The sequence below is a fragment of the Arachis ipaensis genome, chromosome B05 (assembly GCF_000816755.2).
Source record: "Arachis ipaensis cultivar K30076 chromosome B05, Araip1.1, whole genome shotgun sequence".
In the NCBI taxonomy this organism is placed as follows: domain Eukaryota; kingdom Viridiplantae; phylum Streptophyta; class Magnoliopsida; order Fabales; family Fabaceae; genus Arachis; species Arachis ipaensis.
Window position 1 is genome coordinate 87,847,933 of NC_029789.2, and position 16,858 is coordinate 87,864,790.

Here is a 16,858-nt window from a genome sequence, read left to right on the forward strand (position 1 = left end):
ATTTGAAAAAGATATGATTTTAAAATTTTAAAGTTTGAAACTTTCTTAACAAGAAAACACTAAACTTAAAATTTTTCAATCAAAATAATAAAATAGTACAAGTAATTCGAAAATTATGAATAAGAAAAAGATTTTGAAAAATTTTATAAAAGATTTTTGAAAAATATAAAAAGAAAATTGAAAAAGAATTTGTTTTGAAAAAGATTTAAAAAGATAAATTTTTAAAATTGAAATTTTAACTTGACTAACAAGAAACTACCAAATTTTAAAAATTTTGACTAAGTCAACCTAAGGAATTCGAAAATGATGAGTAAATAAAGGAAAATATATTTTTTTTGAATTTAATGAGGAAAGAGAAAAACAATAAAATGACACCAAGCTTAGAATTTTTAGATCAAAACAAAGAAAACAAACAAGAAAACTTTGAATGTCAAGATGAACACCAAGAACACTTTGAAGATCAAGATGAACACCAAGAACAAATTTTCGAAATCTTTAAGAAAATAAAAACACAAAGGATACCAAACTTAAAAATTTTTATAATTTGGACACTAATAATTCGAAAATGCACAAGAAAAATAAGGAAAGACACAAAACAAGAAAAAAAAACTAAAGATCAAACAAGGAAAATAAACAAGAACAACTTGAAGATCAAGAAAGAACAAGGAACATAAAACTCGAAAATATGAAGAATAAAAAGAACATACAATTCAAAAAATTGAAGGAAAATAAAAAAAGTATGCAATTGACACCAAACTTAAAACATAAAACTAAACTCAAACTGAAGACTCAATTATTAGTTTATTGTTTTTATGTATTTATTAAAAATTTTCGAAAAAAATCTAGAAAAAGAAAACAAGGATTTTAAAATTTTAACAAAAAAAAAATAATAAAAGACTCAAATTTAGTGACTCTAAACCAAAAAAGATAAAATTTTCATAATCTAAGCAATAAGATGAACCATCAGTTGTCCAAACTCGAACAATCTCCAGCAACGGCGCCAAAAACTTGGTGTACGAAATTGTGATCACACTTTTCACAACTCCGGTGTAACTAACCAGCAAGTGCACTGAGTCATCCAAGTAATACCTTACGTGAGTAAGGGTTGATCCCACAGAGATTGCTGGGATGTTAGTGATAAAAATGATTTTGTTTATGAAAAGTAAATAACATGAGATGAATGATACTTGTGATTCAGTAATGAGGAATAGGTTGAGGTTCCGGAGATGCTCTGTCGTCTGAATCTCTGCTTTCCTACTGTCTTCTTCTTCAAACACGCATGGCTTCCTTCCATGGCAAGCTGTATGTTGGTGGATCACTGTTGTCAATGGATACCATCCATCCTCTCAGTGAAAATGGTCCAGGTACGGTTTCTGTACGGCTAATCAACTGTCAGATCTCTCGTCTCGGATGAAAAATACTAGGCACAGCTACCGCACAGCTAATCATTTGTCAGTTCTCACTTGTGTCGGAATAGAATCTATCTATCCTTTTGCACACTGTTACTGCACCCAACATTGGTGAGTTTGAAGCTCGTCACAGTCATCCCATCCTAGATCCTACTCGGAATACCACAGACAAGGTTTAGACTTTCCGGATCTCAAGAATGCTGCCAATTGGTTCTAGCCTCTACCACGAAGGTTCTAATCTCACGGATTCGAATGCTCTGTTGTTAGGAGAGGCAAGTCAAATCCGTGGATCAGAGACCCAAGAGATACGCACTCAAGCTATTGCCCAATGACTACGTTGAGCTCAGATAGAACGGGAGTGGTTGTCAAGCACGCGTTCATAAAGTTGAGAATGATGATGAGTGTCACGGATCATCATATTCTTTATATTGAAGTACGAGTGAGTATCTTAGAACAGAATCAACCGTGATCGAAAAGAAAACAATAGTAATTGCATTAATCCATTGAGACACAGCAGAGCTCCTCACCCCCATCTATGGGGTTTAGAGACTCATGCCGTAGAAGATACAATATGAGATGTAAAATGTCACAAGTTACCAAAATGAATCTCTAAAAGTAGTTTTTATACTAAACTAGTAACTTAGGTTTACAGAAAATAAGTAACTAAGTGCAGATAGTGCAGAAATCCACTTCCGGGGCCCACTTGGTGTGTGCTTGGGCTGAGTATTGAGCTTTACACGTGCATAGGCCTTTTCTAGAGTTAAACGCCAGCTTGGATGCCATTTTGGGCGTTTAACTCCAGTTCTGGTGCCAATTCCGGCGTTTTACGCAAGAAAAGGGTCTCTGGCTGGCATTTAAACGCCAGTTTGGACCATCAAATCTCGAGCAAAGTATGGACTAAAGTCATTGAGAGCGCATAAATTGGGCTTTTGTAGCCCCAGAAAATCTACTTTGAGTGCAGGAGGGTCAGAATCCAACAGCATCTGTAGTCCTTTCTCAGCCTCTGAATCAGATTTTTGCTCAGGTCCCTCAATTTCAGCTAGAAAATACCTGAAATTATAGAAAAACATACAAACTCATAGTAAAGTCCAGAAATGTGATTTTTACATAAAAACTAATAAAAATATAATAAAAAGTAACTAAAACATGCTAGAAACTACCTAAAAATAATGCCAAAAAGCGTATAAAATATCCGGTCATCACTGAGGCACTATAATCATCAGCCACCCTAATGAAGAACCAATGTCAAGCTAGTGACAGTAAAAGAGCACTCCATGGGAGGCAGCCCATGATTTAATATTCTTGCTGTTATTTTAATTTCAATAATTAATGGTTCTTCTAGCATAAATTTGAACCTTCATGGGCAAATTTGATGGCTGCACATATCATTTTAAAGCATATGACTGATTCCTAAGTTTGGTGTGCCTAAAGGTACTCTAAAATGGTCTTTCAAGTATGATGATCATATAACCATCTTAGGATATATACTCATTCATTTTATTGAAGTATATAGCCAAACATTAAGTTTGGTGTTCTACATATGCTATAAATTTCAAGAAAGCCACGTTTGTTCAAAGATTCAAATTCATGAAGCATAATTTTATGGATTTATTTTCTTAAGGTAGAAAATAAAATGTTCCTTGTAATGAATATACTAACTATGAAAAAAATTAATTGGGTTCATATGAATCAATTGGCATAAAACAAGTTTAGTGTTCACCAATATTTTGTTCAATTTCAAAGTGGCATAGTTGGTTATTCATAAATAAAGAACATATAGCAAATTTTATTTTTGCTTTTCTATACTTTTCACTTGCTAACCACTACTGTGCTAAATTCAAATTTTGTTACTTATTGTTGCTTTGATTGAAATGGATAGATATGAAGAAGATTGAGGAAAGGACAAAATCATGCAAGTACAGGTGTCACAAGGAGGAAAAGTGAGTCACATGTGCTTGGGAATTGATTTTTAGGAAGCAAAAATCTGCAAGGGTTTAGCACCTAGGAGACCACACCATATGACCAATGAAGAGGTGGTCCTTGTCCTCATCCTTCCTTACAAGCACACCGTTCATTCCAACCCTTTCAAAAGGCATCCTGACCATCCAATCTTCATTGAAGCTTGCTATAAATAGCTTCACTTGGACCATGCTTCATAACTCAAGCTTTCACACTTCGTGCATTGAAAAAGAAATATATTTCGGTTTCCTTAAAGAAAAGCTCTAGTAACCGTGTTCTGTGTGTTCCAAACCATACTTGTCTCCTTAAATTTTTATTCTTGCTTCACCAGTAAGCCAAACTCTCATCATATGAGTCATATCAATCCCCTCTCCCTCATCATTCTTCATTCCTCCACTTGGCCACCCGCAAATGCTATAAGGCCAAGCAAAACCAGCCCTCCCTACAAGAGCTATGTTAGGGGGGTTGATGTGGATTTCAGCCCATCATCTATCATGAGGGTCTTGCAAATAAGAGTGATACCCTTTGGAGAACCTAGCTTTGATGAAAGAATGAAGGGTGAGAATGATCCTGATAAGCTACTAAATGGTTTATGCTTGGAAGGAAGAGACTGGAAAAGAGATTTAGATGGGGATCTAAGCTACTTGAAGAGGATTGATCGCATACCTGAGGCCAAAGGTTGGTATGAGATAGTAAGAAGATCCATACTCCCTACTGGAAATACTTCAAAGGTTACAATAAAGAGAGCAATTCTGACATATTGCATACTCAAGGGAGGAGAAATCAATATCCCACAACTCATAGCAGATAGCATCCAAGAGATGGCTGAGGATAGCAGCAAATCAAGCAGACTTGGTCACCCAAGTACCATTCTGCGGCTGTGCAATAGAGCATGAGTACTCTTTGAAGATGCAGATACAAATTGGGTAAAGGGAGGCAGAGGAATCACCAAGCAAAGGATGGAATATGCCACTGACACTGACACTCAGCATGAGAAAAGAACCAAAGGAAGAAGAAGGAGACCACAAATGGAAGAGGTACAAGCTTCAAACACACTGGACTTAAGCCAAATTCAGAGAGCAATTGAAGAAATGTCTCAACAATATATGAGAGCACAGGAACAACAACAAGAGCAATACTTGAGGCAACAAGAGCAGTACTTGAGAGCTCAGGAGCAGCAAGAGAACTAGCAGCTGAAGATGATGCAGCAACAAGAAAACTTCCAGCTGAAGATGATGGACCAGCAGAGAGAATTCCAAGCAAGAATTTTGGAGCAGCAAAGGGAACAATCTGGTTACTCTCAGGAATTATTCGACAAATTGTTTCAACAACGAGCTGAACAGGAGAGGTACCTCCGAGATTTCTATCAATGGAATAATATATACCACACGGCTGGAGAGCAGAGGCATCTCGACAAGATTGAGTATGATATAGAGACTCAAGCAAAGCTAAACTACATAGTTTGCGGCATGCCAGTGGTAAATCGAGAGATCAAACCATTTATCCAGTGTGAGGAATTAGTGAACAAGCAAAGAGCAAGAGCCCATGGAAACATAGAAAGAATGGAACAAAGGTTGAAGGATGCTGGACTCTAGGATCAGGTAGACCAATCTTGGCCTCAGAGACACCCTGCTAAAGAGCAACAAGAAACAAACAAGAAGAGGAAGCAGGAGCCAAAGAAGAAAGAAGAGTCCAGCAAAGGAAAATGGCACAAAAATTAGAGGTGGTGGAGTTCCTTCATAATCTTAGTAAATAAGGAAGATGCATATCTGCAAAATGATATGCCTTCCAATTTTCCATCTTATGCAATTTTATGATTAAGATTTCATGTTTTGCACTTTTAGGTTCTGCATTTTGTCTTTTGTTTTCTTAATTCTCAAAATAAATGTTCTAGTAGCGTCTGTCTCATTTTCATCTACTTGAATGATGTGTCCGGTCCCTTGGCTTTTGCATAAATAAGAGAAAATGTTGAAACAGAAAGTGATTGTCCAATGTGGTAGAATAAAAATAAAGTTCAGTGGTGGTAATTGCTTGATTAGTTGGTAAGCCTAATAATAAAAGTTGTAGGATAGAATGTCTATTGTAGTGTGAACTTAAGTTCTGTTATGAACCTTCAATTAATAAGTATCCCTGAAAAAAGAGGAAAAGTAAGAAGGAAAGGAAGAAAAGCCAAGAATTGGCAACAAAAATGAAAGAAACAAAAAATAAGGCTAGACACCAACAGCTTGGACCTTAGGATACATGCCTGTGGTGCTATTTTATTAGGATCTGCTACGATTATTAGGTTCTGAGGAGTATTTTGAAACTTGGTAAATTGGATTAACTAATTCGAGATTACCAACCAAAAATCCACCATCAAGAGCAACCTAATTACAAAGCATTTAGTAACCCAAAGAGGTGCTGGGCATCAATATTCCTAATAAGACTTGTGAGCCAAGTGTCTGTAGTAAAAAGGTATTGAGAAAAATTAAGCCAAAAAGCTGCTGCAACACTTGACACTGAGCTACAATTGAAAAAAATAAGTCTCTGAATCAAAGGAAAGAAAGAAAATCTAACAAGGATCAATAAAGAACAAGGCATCACAGTAGCAACTTTGGTTATCACTTAAAGGGACATTTCAATCCTGAAATCTAATAAAAGTAGAGCTTCAATTACATCTGCATAAAACCCCATGAACCAAATTCAATTACCTGCTAATAAGGACATATATGCTTTTCTGTTTTCTTTCATTTCTTCTCATGTTTTAGTGCTTGCTTGGGGACAAGCAAGATTTAAATTTGGTGTTGTGATGACAAGTCATCTTATGCTAGTTTCACAAGTATTTTTCATTTGTTTCATTAGATTTTATGCACTTTCTTGCACAATAAATAAGTGATTGGAGTGGAATCTCATGATTCTCTTGATTCAATCAAACATCAATAATTTTATACAAAATCATGAGATTTATGCAAGAATTAGGAGATTGTTATGAATGATGCAAAACTTTATGATTTTGGTGAGACTTTGATTGCCTTTTTGATTGGATTCAGGTGAGAAAATGAAGAGAAAGAGAGGCACTGCAGAATAACGTTGCGCTCAAAGAAAGAACGCCATGCTCAGTAGCGACGCGCACGCGTACAGGACGCTTACGCATTGATGACAAGTCATCTTATGCTAGCTTTTCAAGTATTTTTCACTTGTTTCATTAGGTTTTTGCACTTTCTTTCATTGTAAGTAAGTGATTTTGGAGTGGAATTGCATGGTTTTGTTGAATCAATCAACCACCCTTTAATTGACACAAAATCATGAGGTTTAAGCAAAAATTAATTGATTTTTAAATGAATTTTAAACCTTCTGAATTTGGTGATACTTTGATTGGTTGTTTTGATAACTTGTAGGTGAAGAAAAGAAAAAAAAAACAAGAAAGCGTGGTTTACGAAGCGTAGCTAATGGAAGAAAAGTGTGGCGCAACAAAGGAAAGAAAGCATAGCGCTCTCTCCAAGAGCTCAGAGCTCTCCAAGGAAGAGCTACTCAAAGGCAAGGGAAGCAAAGCATGGATGTTGTGCTCTTCCCCTTAACCGAGCGCTACACATAACAAAGGAAGCAAGAAAAAATCACAATGCTCGGTTAATGCCACTTACTTTCTCGGGCTCTATTGAAAATAATTGCAAGGGGCAATGTTTGCCAGTGAAAGCCCAAAGGATCGAACCAAGCACCTAAGAAAAGGAAGGAAGCGCTACTACAAAGCTTGGCAAAGGAAAAATGCTCAAAATGGCTCAGCAATGATTCGAACCAAGGAACGCCCACTCAAGGCATGCGCTGGCCTTGTTTCCTTCACAAAGAAAATGGGCGCCCAAATGCCTCCACTAAGGCTCGAAGTTGGGACCCTTGCCAAGCAAAAGAGTTCTCAGCTCTTGGCATTGACTGAGCACTACCCTCCTTGTTTGCTAGCAAAATTTGACATGGCCAGGAAAGCTTGGTGCGCGCACAAGACAAGCCATAAGCAGCAGGGATGCTGCGCTCTTGGGAAGAGCTGAGCGCGACCCTGATGCTGTCCAGGGAGCTTGTCACGCTATAAAGGGCCAAGGACACAAGTCATGAGTGCTGTGCTCACTCCATCAACCGAGCACACCACTGGGAGCAATCACCCATGGGCCCAAAATTCAACCAAAATTCCATTTAAATTCAATTCTTCACCAAATTAAAAAGCCTACTCCAAATTCTAAAATCCAAAAATAGGAAGTGTATAAATAGAAGCTAGTTTGATTTAGAGAGGACTTTGACCTTCTTTTAGAATTTTCACTTTGGAATTTTTAGAGTTTTACTTTCATTTTGGATCTCTGAGTTTATTTTGGGGAATTGGGAAGGAGAATTGATTTCTCTTCTTCCTTGTTCTTACTTCTGCACTCTCTACTTTTTGTTTTGAATCTTGGATTGAGAATTAAAGGAATTCTGTTTCATTCTTGATCTGAGATCTCTCTTGTTTATTTTCTGCATAATTTCAAAGAATTGTGGTTATGAATCAAGTTCTCTTTACTACTTTCATCTTCTACTTCTTCTGCAATTTGTTCTTCTGCTTCTTTTGCAATTGTTCTTTGTTGGTTCAAGGAAGGAATTGAGATCTAGACTTATTCTCTAATCTCATCCAACCCCTGAGATCTTCAACTTTCCTTTACCTATTGCAATTGAGCTGTATTTTACTTTTTGTTTGGTTTCTCAAGTAACTCTTCTTTTCTGTTTAGATCTGCTGCATCTTAATTCATCCTTTACTTTTCTGTTGAATGCCATTTGCTTTCTCTTGCTTAATTTCTGAAATCCCAGCTCCCAAATCCCTTTATGATTCAAGCAATTTACATTTCTTGCACTTTAAGTTTCAGCTATTTACATTACTTGCAATCTAAGTTTCTGTAATTTACATTACTTGCACTTTAAGATTCAGCACTTTTACTTCTTTTGTTCTTTAATTTACTGTCAATCATCCTTCTTCCTTTAAATTCCATGCAATTTAGCTTCTGTTGGATACAAATCGCTCAAATCAACACTTGTTTGCTTGACTAAATCAACCATCTAACTAAAATTGCTCAATCCTTCAATCCCTGTGGGATCGACCTCACTCTTGTGAGTTATTACTACTTGATGCGACCCGGTACACTTGCCGGTAAGTTTAGTCTTGGATCGTTTTCCACACATCAAGTTTTTGGCACCGTTGCCGGGGATTGATTAGATTGACAATGATTAAGTAAGGTGGTGGTCTAGATTAAGCATTTTTTCTTTTTCTTTTTACTAAGCATATTAACTGTTTGAATATTTGCTTAAGCTAACACTAACTTCACTCTAGCAATAGAGTGTTTAATTCTGGTTCCTGGTTCTGTGTTTATGTCAGGAGAAAGAAGCGATGAATCCACACCTTTTGATCCTGAAATACTTTGGAGGTTGAGAAGAAAACCAAGAAATGGAGGAAAATCCAACAAATCCACCAGTGGGAGTGGCCAACAACAATGGTCAACCCCAGAGAAGAGTTTTGGCTTTCTATACATTTGCTAATCCAAGGCATTATGGGAGTAGCATCTTTACCCCAAATGTCAATGCAAATAACTTTGAATTGAAGCCCCAACTCATCACAATGGTACAAAACAATTTCTCATATGGAGAAAGTCCAATAGAAGATCCAAACCAGTATCTCTCTACCTTTTTGAGAATTTGTGACACAGTGAAGTCCAATGGTGTGCATCCAGAAACATATAAATTGCTGTTGTTCCATTTTCATTGAAGGACAAGGCTGCTCAATGGCTTGAAACTTTCCCACAAGGAAGCATCACTAGCTGGGAGGATTTAGTGAATAAATTCCTAGCCAAGTTCTACCCACCTCAAAGGATCATCAAGCTCAAGACAGAGGTCCAAACCTTCACACAAATGGATGTAAAATCTCTCTATGAGGCTTGGGAGAGATACAAGGCTCTGATTAGAAAATGTCCCCCTGAAATTTTTAATGAATGGGACATTCTTCAAAATTTCTATGAAGGGTTGACTCTTAAGGCTCAAGAAGCACTAGACCATTCAGCAGAAGGTTCTTTACAATTGATGAAGATAGCAGAGGAGGCTCAAAACCTCATTGATATGGTGGAAAACAATCAATACTTCTTTGCTCATCAAAGACAATGCCAACCATCACAAAGGAAAGGAGTGCTAGAATACAAAGAAAAGGAGTGCTAGAGTTGGAAGGAGTAGACACAATCCTAGCTCAGCACAAAATAATGCAGCAGCAAATCCAACAACAATTTGAGCAAATGGCTAAAAGGATTGATAGCCTCCAAGTCGCAGCAGTAAACACAAGCCAACCATCAACCACATAGGGACAAAATGAAGAGAGTCAAGAAGATCAGCAGCAAGAACAAATTTAATATGTGAACAACCAAGGGTCTGGCCAAAATGAAGTTTATGGTGACACCTACAATCCATCCTAGAAGAACCATCCAAATCTCAGATGGGGAGATAACCACACCCATAGCCAGCAACCGTGGCAGAAAAACTCAAACCAAAACAACTCAAGAAACAAAACTTACTCAAACCACGACAAGCAAAACACTAACCACAATCCATACAGAAAACCCCAAAATAACCACCCAAATTCCAGCTATTATCCCCCCAATAACTCAGTCACTAACCAAAATAACCATCATCCACCTTCCACATCCACATTCCACCCACAAAATAACCCCGCAAATAGTTCAAACAACTTTCAGCAACAACCATCTCATTTTACACAACCATAACCAAATCCAGACTCCCAAAGAATCTCTACTCTAGAGATAATGATGGAGAAACTCATGAAAAATCAAGAGATGGCAAGACAAGATCAGGAAGCAGCACGGAAGGATCAAGCCATAACAAGTAAAAACCAAGAAGCTTCAATCAAAAACCAAGAAGCTTTAATCAGAAATCTTGAGAGGCATATGGAACAAATGGCTAAACAAATTGCAGAGATGGGTGAGAAGCAATCAAATGCATCCCCTAGTGCAACTCAAGACCACCCAAGGGACAAAGGAAAAGCTACAAAGTGGGAGGAGTGCAAGGCAATCATAGTGGGAAGTGAGAAGACTGCGGAGAAGAAAGCCATCAATCAGGAAGAACACAACAGAGAAGTTCCACAAGAAGAGACAGAAGAGAGAAGAGAAGAGGATAGAAAGACCAAGAATGCAAAAAGCTCAAAGAGAGACAAGAACATCCTTGAGCCACAGCTACAAGAGAAGAAGGAAGGGGTGAATCCATATGTCCCCAAACTTCCATACCCTCAGAAGCTCCTGGACATATTCAAGACACTCAGCATCAATATTCCTCTCTTAGAAGCACTTGAACAGATGCCAGTGTATGCCAAATTTATGAAAAAAGTGCTGACAAAGAAAAAGTCCCTAAAAGAAGGAAAAATTGTTGAGATGACAATGGAATGTAGTGCTATTCTCCAAAGAGAGCTGCCAGAGAAGAAAGATGATCCTAGGAGTTTTTATATACCTTGCACCATAGGAAACATAACAATTGAGAAGTCATTCTGTGATCTTGGTGCAAGCATAAACTTGATGCCTTTGTCTCTAATGAGGAAACTCCAAATTGTCGAGCTAAAATCTACACGAATACTTCTTCAAATGGCTGATAAATCCATTCAGCAAGCACTTGGAGTTGTAGAGAATGTGCTGGTAAAAGTGGGGAAATTTCTTCTCCCAGCTGATTTTGTCATCCTAGATATGGAGGAAGACCCTAACACGCCCATCATCCTGGGGAGGCCTTTCCTGGCTATGGGCAGAGCATTGATAGATGTTGAAAAAGGGGAATTGTTGTTGAGAGTGCATGATGAGCACCTAGCATTCCATGTTTTTAAAACCCTGCATGAGCCCACTCAAGAAGAAGATTGTATGAAGGATAAGGCCAGGAATCAAAGCTTGAATGAGGCATTCAATGAGTTAACTCCAAGACTTCTAAATCCATGCTTGAAAGAAGTAGAGATGGTACAACTAACCAAAAAAATCAAGGAGAAACTAGATCCAAAACCCCAAATGAGAACCTCAACACCCCAGATAAAGAACCACCAAAGCATGAATTATCTTCTGAGAAAGAAAAAAAGAAGAGGCCAAAAGGGTGGAGAAACAAGAAAATTCCCACTGAAGGCTTCTCACCAGGGGATAAAGTGATGATAAACACCCAACCAATGAAGGTGTGTCCACAATTATCAGAGTACTATACTGTGAATCGGATCCTTTCACTTGAACACCTAGAGATCATCAAAGAGGAGACCGGAAGGAAGTTCACAGTAAATGGAGAAAAGCTAAGGCACTATGATTTTCAGCCTCCATGATCAAAGAACAAGATGTCAAGCTAGTGACATTAAAAGAGCGCTTGTTGGGAGGTAACCCAACTAAAGGTAGCTTTCTTTTCCCAACTATTTCAATAAACAAGGCTGAGTAAGTTTACCTGTATTGCAAGGAGCTAAGTTTGGTGTTGCACACCAAAACAATCTAAGGGAGAATGAAAGATGCTAAGTTTGGTGTTCCACCAAAAATTTCATTGAAAAATACATTTTCACCTTCTACATAAAGGGTAGCTAGCTCCAAGCAATCAGAAAAACTACTTAACCAGTGTCTATTTTCTAGTTTTTAGTTTTATTGCCTTTAGCAAAGACAAAAGGGTTTCACATATGGTTAATTTGATGCATGAGAAACATTGGCAAAGGACTAAGTTTGGTGTTCACACACCAAAGTAAGTTCAAAAGCCCACAAATAATTCTTGCACACTAACCAGTTGCCTAAGGGCTTGAGAAACAAGAAACTTTTAAGGATTATGCAGAAAAACATTCAAGTGAAGAGAATCTGCATCATTGTCCAAAGGAAGTGCAATAAAGAAAAAGCTAAGGGGCATTCCCCACAGGTTGTATTGACACTTAATCCTTGTTGCTTTGAAGTATTTCAATTAGAAAAGCCTTACATGTCTTGTTGAAGTATTCAATTAAATGCAAGTGAAAATGTTTGCTGAGAAATACAAGTGATCTGCATAATTTTGTCATCCTTCATTAGCTTTAATTTTGTTTTGTTTCCCTGCTGCCTGAATAAAAGAGAAATGTTTGATTTAGAAAAGAAAATATTCAATGTTGCAGAAGTTAGGATGAAAGTTAGTGGTGGTATTTGTTTGATCCAATTGTTAGCTCATAAAATAAAAGCTGCATAATGACATGTTCCTTAAAGTGTGAACTAGTTTGCTGCTATAAAGTCTGCTATAAATGAAAGTCCCTTGAGAATAAATCAAAACAAAAAGAAAAAGAAAGAGAAAAGCCAAGAATTGGCAAAGAAACAAACAATAAGGCTAGACACCAATAGCTTGGACCCTAGGACACATGCCTGTGGTGCTTTTGTACTAGGATATGCTTGGACAAGTAGGTTTTGAGGAGTATTTTAAAACTTGGCCACTTAGATCAACTGATTTGGGATTGCCAACCAAAAGTCCACTATCAAGAGCAGCCTAGCTACAAAACATTTAGTGATCCAAAGAGATGCTGGGCATCAATGATCCTAGGATGAAAATGTGAGCCATGTGTCTGTGGTGAAGAAATGTTGAGCAAAATTAAGCTAAACGACTACTGCAACATTTGCCACCGAGCCTTCAATGGGTAATAAGCTCTATAAGCAAAATAAGGAAAGAAAAATGAGCAAGGGAACAAGAAAAATAAGCTAGAATTTTCACTTTGGAATTTTGAGTTTTACATTCATTTTGGATCTCTGAATTTATTTTGGGGGAATTGGGAAGGAGAATTGATTTCTCTTCTTCCTTGTTCTTACTTCTGCACTCTCTACTCTTTGTTTTGAATCTTGGATTGAGAATTGAAGGAATTCTGTTTTATTCTTGATCTGAGATCTCTCTTGTTTATTGTCTGCATAATTTCAAAGAATTGTGGTTTGGATCCAAGTTCTCTTTACTGCTTTCATCTTCTACTTCTTCTGCAATTTGTTCTTCTACTTCTTTTGCAATTGTTCTTTGTTGGATCAAGGAAGGAATTGAGATCTAGACTTGTTCTCTAGTCTCATCCAACCCCTGAGATCTTCAACTTTCCTTTAGCTATTGCAATTGAGCTGCATTTTACTTTCTGTTTGGTTCCTCAAGTAACTCTTTTCTGTTTAGATCTGCTGCATCTAAATTCATCCTTTACTTTTCTGTTGAATGCCATTTGCTTTCTCTTGCTTAATTTCTGAAATCCTAGCTCCCAAATCCCTTTATGATTCAAGCAATTTACATTTCTTTCACATTAAGCTTCAGCTATTTACATTACTTTCAATCTAAGTTTTTACAATTTACATTACTTGCACTTTAAGATTCAGCTCTTTTACTTCTTTTGTTCTTTAATTTACTATCAATCATCCTTCTCCCTTTAAATTTCATGCAATTTAGCTTCTGTTGGATACAAATCACTCAAATCAACACTTGTTTGCTTGACTAAATCAACCATCTAACTAAAATTACTCAATCCTTCAATCCCTGTGGGATCGACCTCACTCTTGTGAGTTATTACTACTTGATGCGACCCGGTACACTTGCCGGTAAGTTTAGTGTTGGATCGTTTTCCACACATCATGCGTCAGGCACGAATTTTGAAAACCCACGCATACGCGTACATGATGCGTATGCGTGGAAGTGATTGGTGGTCATTTTCAAAGAAAGCACTACGTTCATTAAGTGAGCATTTTCGGACAAATTCAAAATTGGAAATGGAATTTTACAACCGACGCGCACGCGTACATGACGCGCACGCGTCGATGAAGAATCTGGAAGGAAGCACACGAACGCGTAGGTGGCGCTGAAGCCTGGAATTGACATTTCACCACCAACGCGCACGCGCAAAGAACGCACACGCGTGGGTTGTAAAATTCCCATTATATCTTTTATCCTCCCCTTATATTCCCTTTTTATCAAGGAGAAATTATTAATTTACGTATCAAATATTTTTAAACATCCCGTTATATCTTTTATCCTCCCTTAAAGATCGCGCTAATTATTAAATGAAAGAAAAAATTATTGTAATTTAAAATTTTAAAAGACATCATATATATATATATATATATTATTCTTCACGTGCAAGTCATTTTTTAATACAAGTCTATACAAATCATTTATATCCATGTGCGCACATTCTTTTTCGTGTCGTTACTGCACATTCTTCTTTATTTTTCTCTTCCATTATCGTCGTCTCCCAACACCACCTCCTCCTCCTCCTCCTCTTCCTTGGTCTTTTTTCATTAGAATTTTTTTTCCTCCTTCCTTTTCTTCTTTCTCCTCCATCATCAATTATCTCGTTGTTGAAAATAACGAATAATTCAAGTTCAGATTGTCAATTCAACCAGAACGAAATTGATTATTGTTTTGAATCTAATCAAGTGGCTACGGTGTGGTTCGATTCTAGTTAATTTTTTCGTTACTAGTTCATGATTCTGTAGGTGAATAATGCTTCATTGTTGATGGTTTGAATTGAATGTAATGTAAAAGTTTTGCATTAAAGAAAATATTTTTCTGTATTTGCAGCAAATTTTTGTGTAACACGAAAATATTTGGGTGTAACACAAAGATATTTGAATGTATTGTTTAAGAATTTTCAGTGTATGTGTGCTGATAAGTTCTGCATAATTCAAACCTCTTCTTCTTCCTCCTCCTCATCTTCTACTGCTTCTTCTTCTTTTTCATCACCATCATCATCATCATCATCTTTTTTTTTCTTGTTTTATCTTCTCAAGTTTCTTCTTGTTTTTCTCTTTTAACAAGAATAAAAATAAAAAAATCAAACAAAGAAGAAGAAGAAATACATAATGCTACAAAATTACTTGGAAGAGGATGAAATTACATTCATTCAACTAAAAGAAAGAAAGAAATAAGAAGAAAAAGAAGAAAAAAATGTAGCATTAGAGGAAATATTTTTCTGTATTTGCAGCAAATTTGGATGTAACACGAAGATATTTGGGTATAACACGAAAATATTTGAGTGTATTGTTTAATAATTTTTGGTGTATGTGTGCTAATAAGTTATGCATAATTCAAAACTCTTCCTCTTCCTTCTCCACATCTTTTGTTGCTTCTTCTTCTTTAAATTCTTATTTCATATTCTCATAATTCTTTTTGGGAGGAAAAATCAAACAAAGAAAAAAAATATATAATGTTGCAAAATCAATAGAAAGAGAAGGAGGAAAAAAATTGCAGCAACAACAACAATAATAAAAAAACGATGATGAAGATGAAATTAAACACGCGAAAAAAAGGAGGAGAAACGTAAAAAAAGAAAGAGAAGAAGAAGAAAGAGGAGGAGGAGGAAGAACACGGGATACAAAAAAGAACAACGTAATTTTACGCGCGCGTTATATAAATAATTTGTATGACTTGTATGCAAAAAAAAATTGTATGTGTAGCCGTACTCTATATATAGAAAAGATAAAAGAAAAAGTAGACCTACAAAATTATTTAGTTGTGTGCAGATAGTAATAATAGCGTTTCAATCTCTAAGGGAAAAAAATTCTTATATTTCCTTTACATATTTTTTAGAAAAAATCTGAACTGATCTCCAAAAACTTTTAAATAGGATATTTTTGGTTTCTAAAAATTTTTTACTCTTTATAAATTTCGATAATTGTCCTTGTTGGGTAGATTGACTCTTTTATCATTTAAATATCGTTAATTTATTTTATAATAATATATATTTTTTGAGATCTAATTATTTTATAATAAAATTTGTTAAAAATTTATTTGTCTAACATATATATTAAAAATTTAATTAAAAGTTATTTAAAGACAATTTTATCAAATAAAATAAAAATAATTTTCGAAGATTTTTATTGTATACAAATTTATTAAAAACTAAAATAACCAATCTAAAATATCTGAAAAACGTTTAATCTGTTCATTATCATAAAATCTACTGCTGAAAAGTCTACCTCTAGATTATATGGATTGGGTTGGGAGAGTGGGGGACCGGATAAAAGCAGTTTAGCACGCTCAATTATTATTGTTTAGTTTCTTATGTCTTAACCTTAAGTAATGTGTAAGAAGACAATACTTTTCCATATATCCTATCAGAATAGTCACCTTGACAAATCATTTACTTAAAATATAGAAAATTTATCTCTTATATTATATAAAAGTATAGATAAGAGAGGTATGTAAAAAAGTGATACAATTTCAAAATAAAATAAAAGAAATAAGAAAGAGGTGAATGTTATTAATGGATGAAGCCAAAGGAGAAAAAGCTAAGCAAAGCAAAGGTTCGAGAATTATTATTATTCCCGATGTCAAAGTGAATGAATCAAATCTCGTTCGCTTCCTCAATGTCCTTTTGTGGACATATAGCACAGAAAAGTACAATGGGTCTCTCAAGCATAAACTGCCAAATTCTTATTGGAAATTCGTTTGAGCTTAGTTGTACGAGCTCCCGCTATGGTCTATTTTAAGTTGCAATTTTAATCGTGTTGCAATATACTTTGAAGTGTATTTAT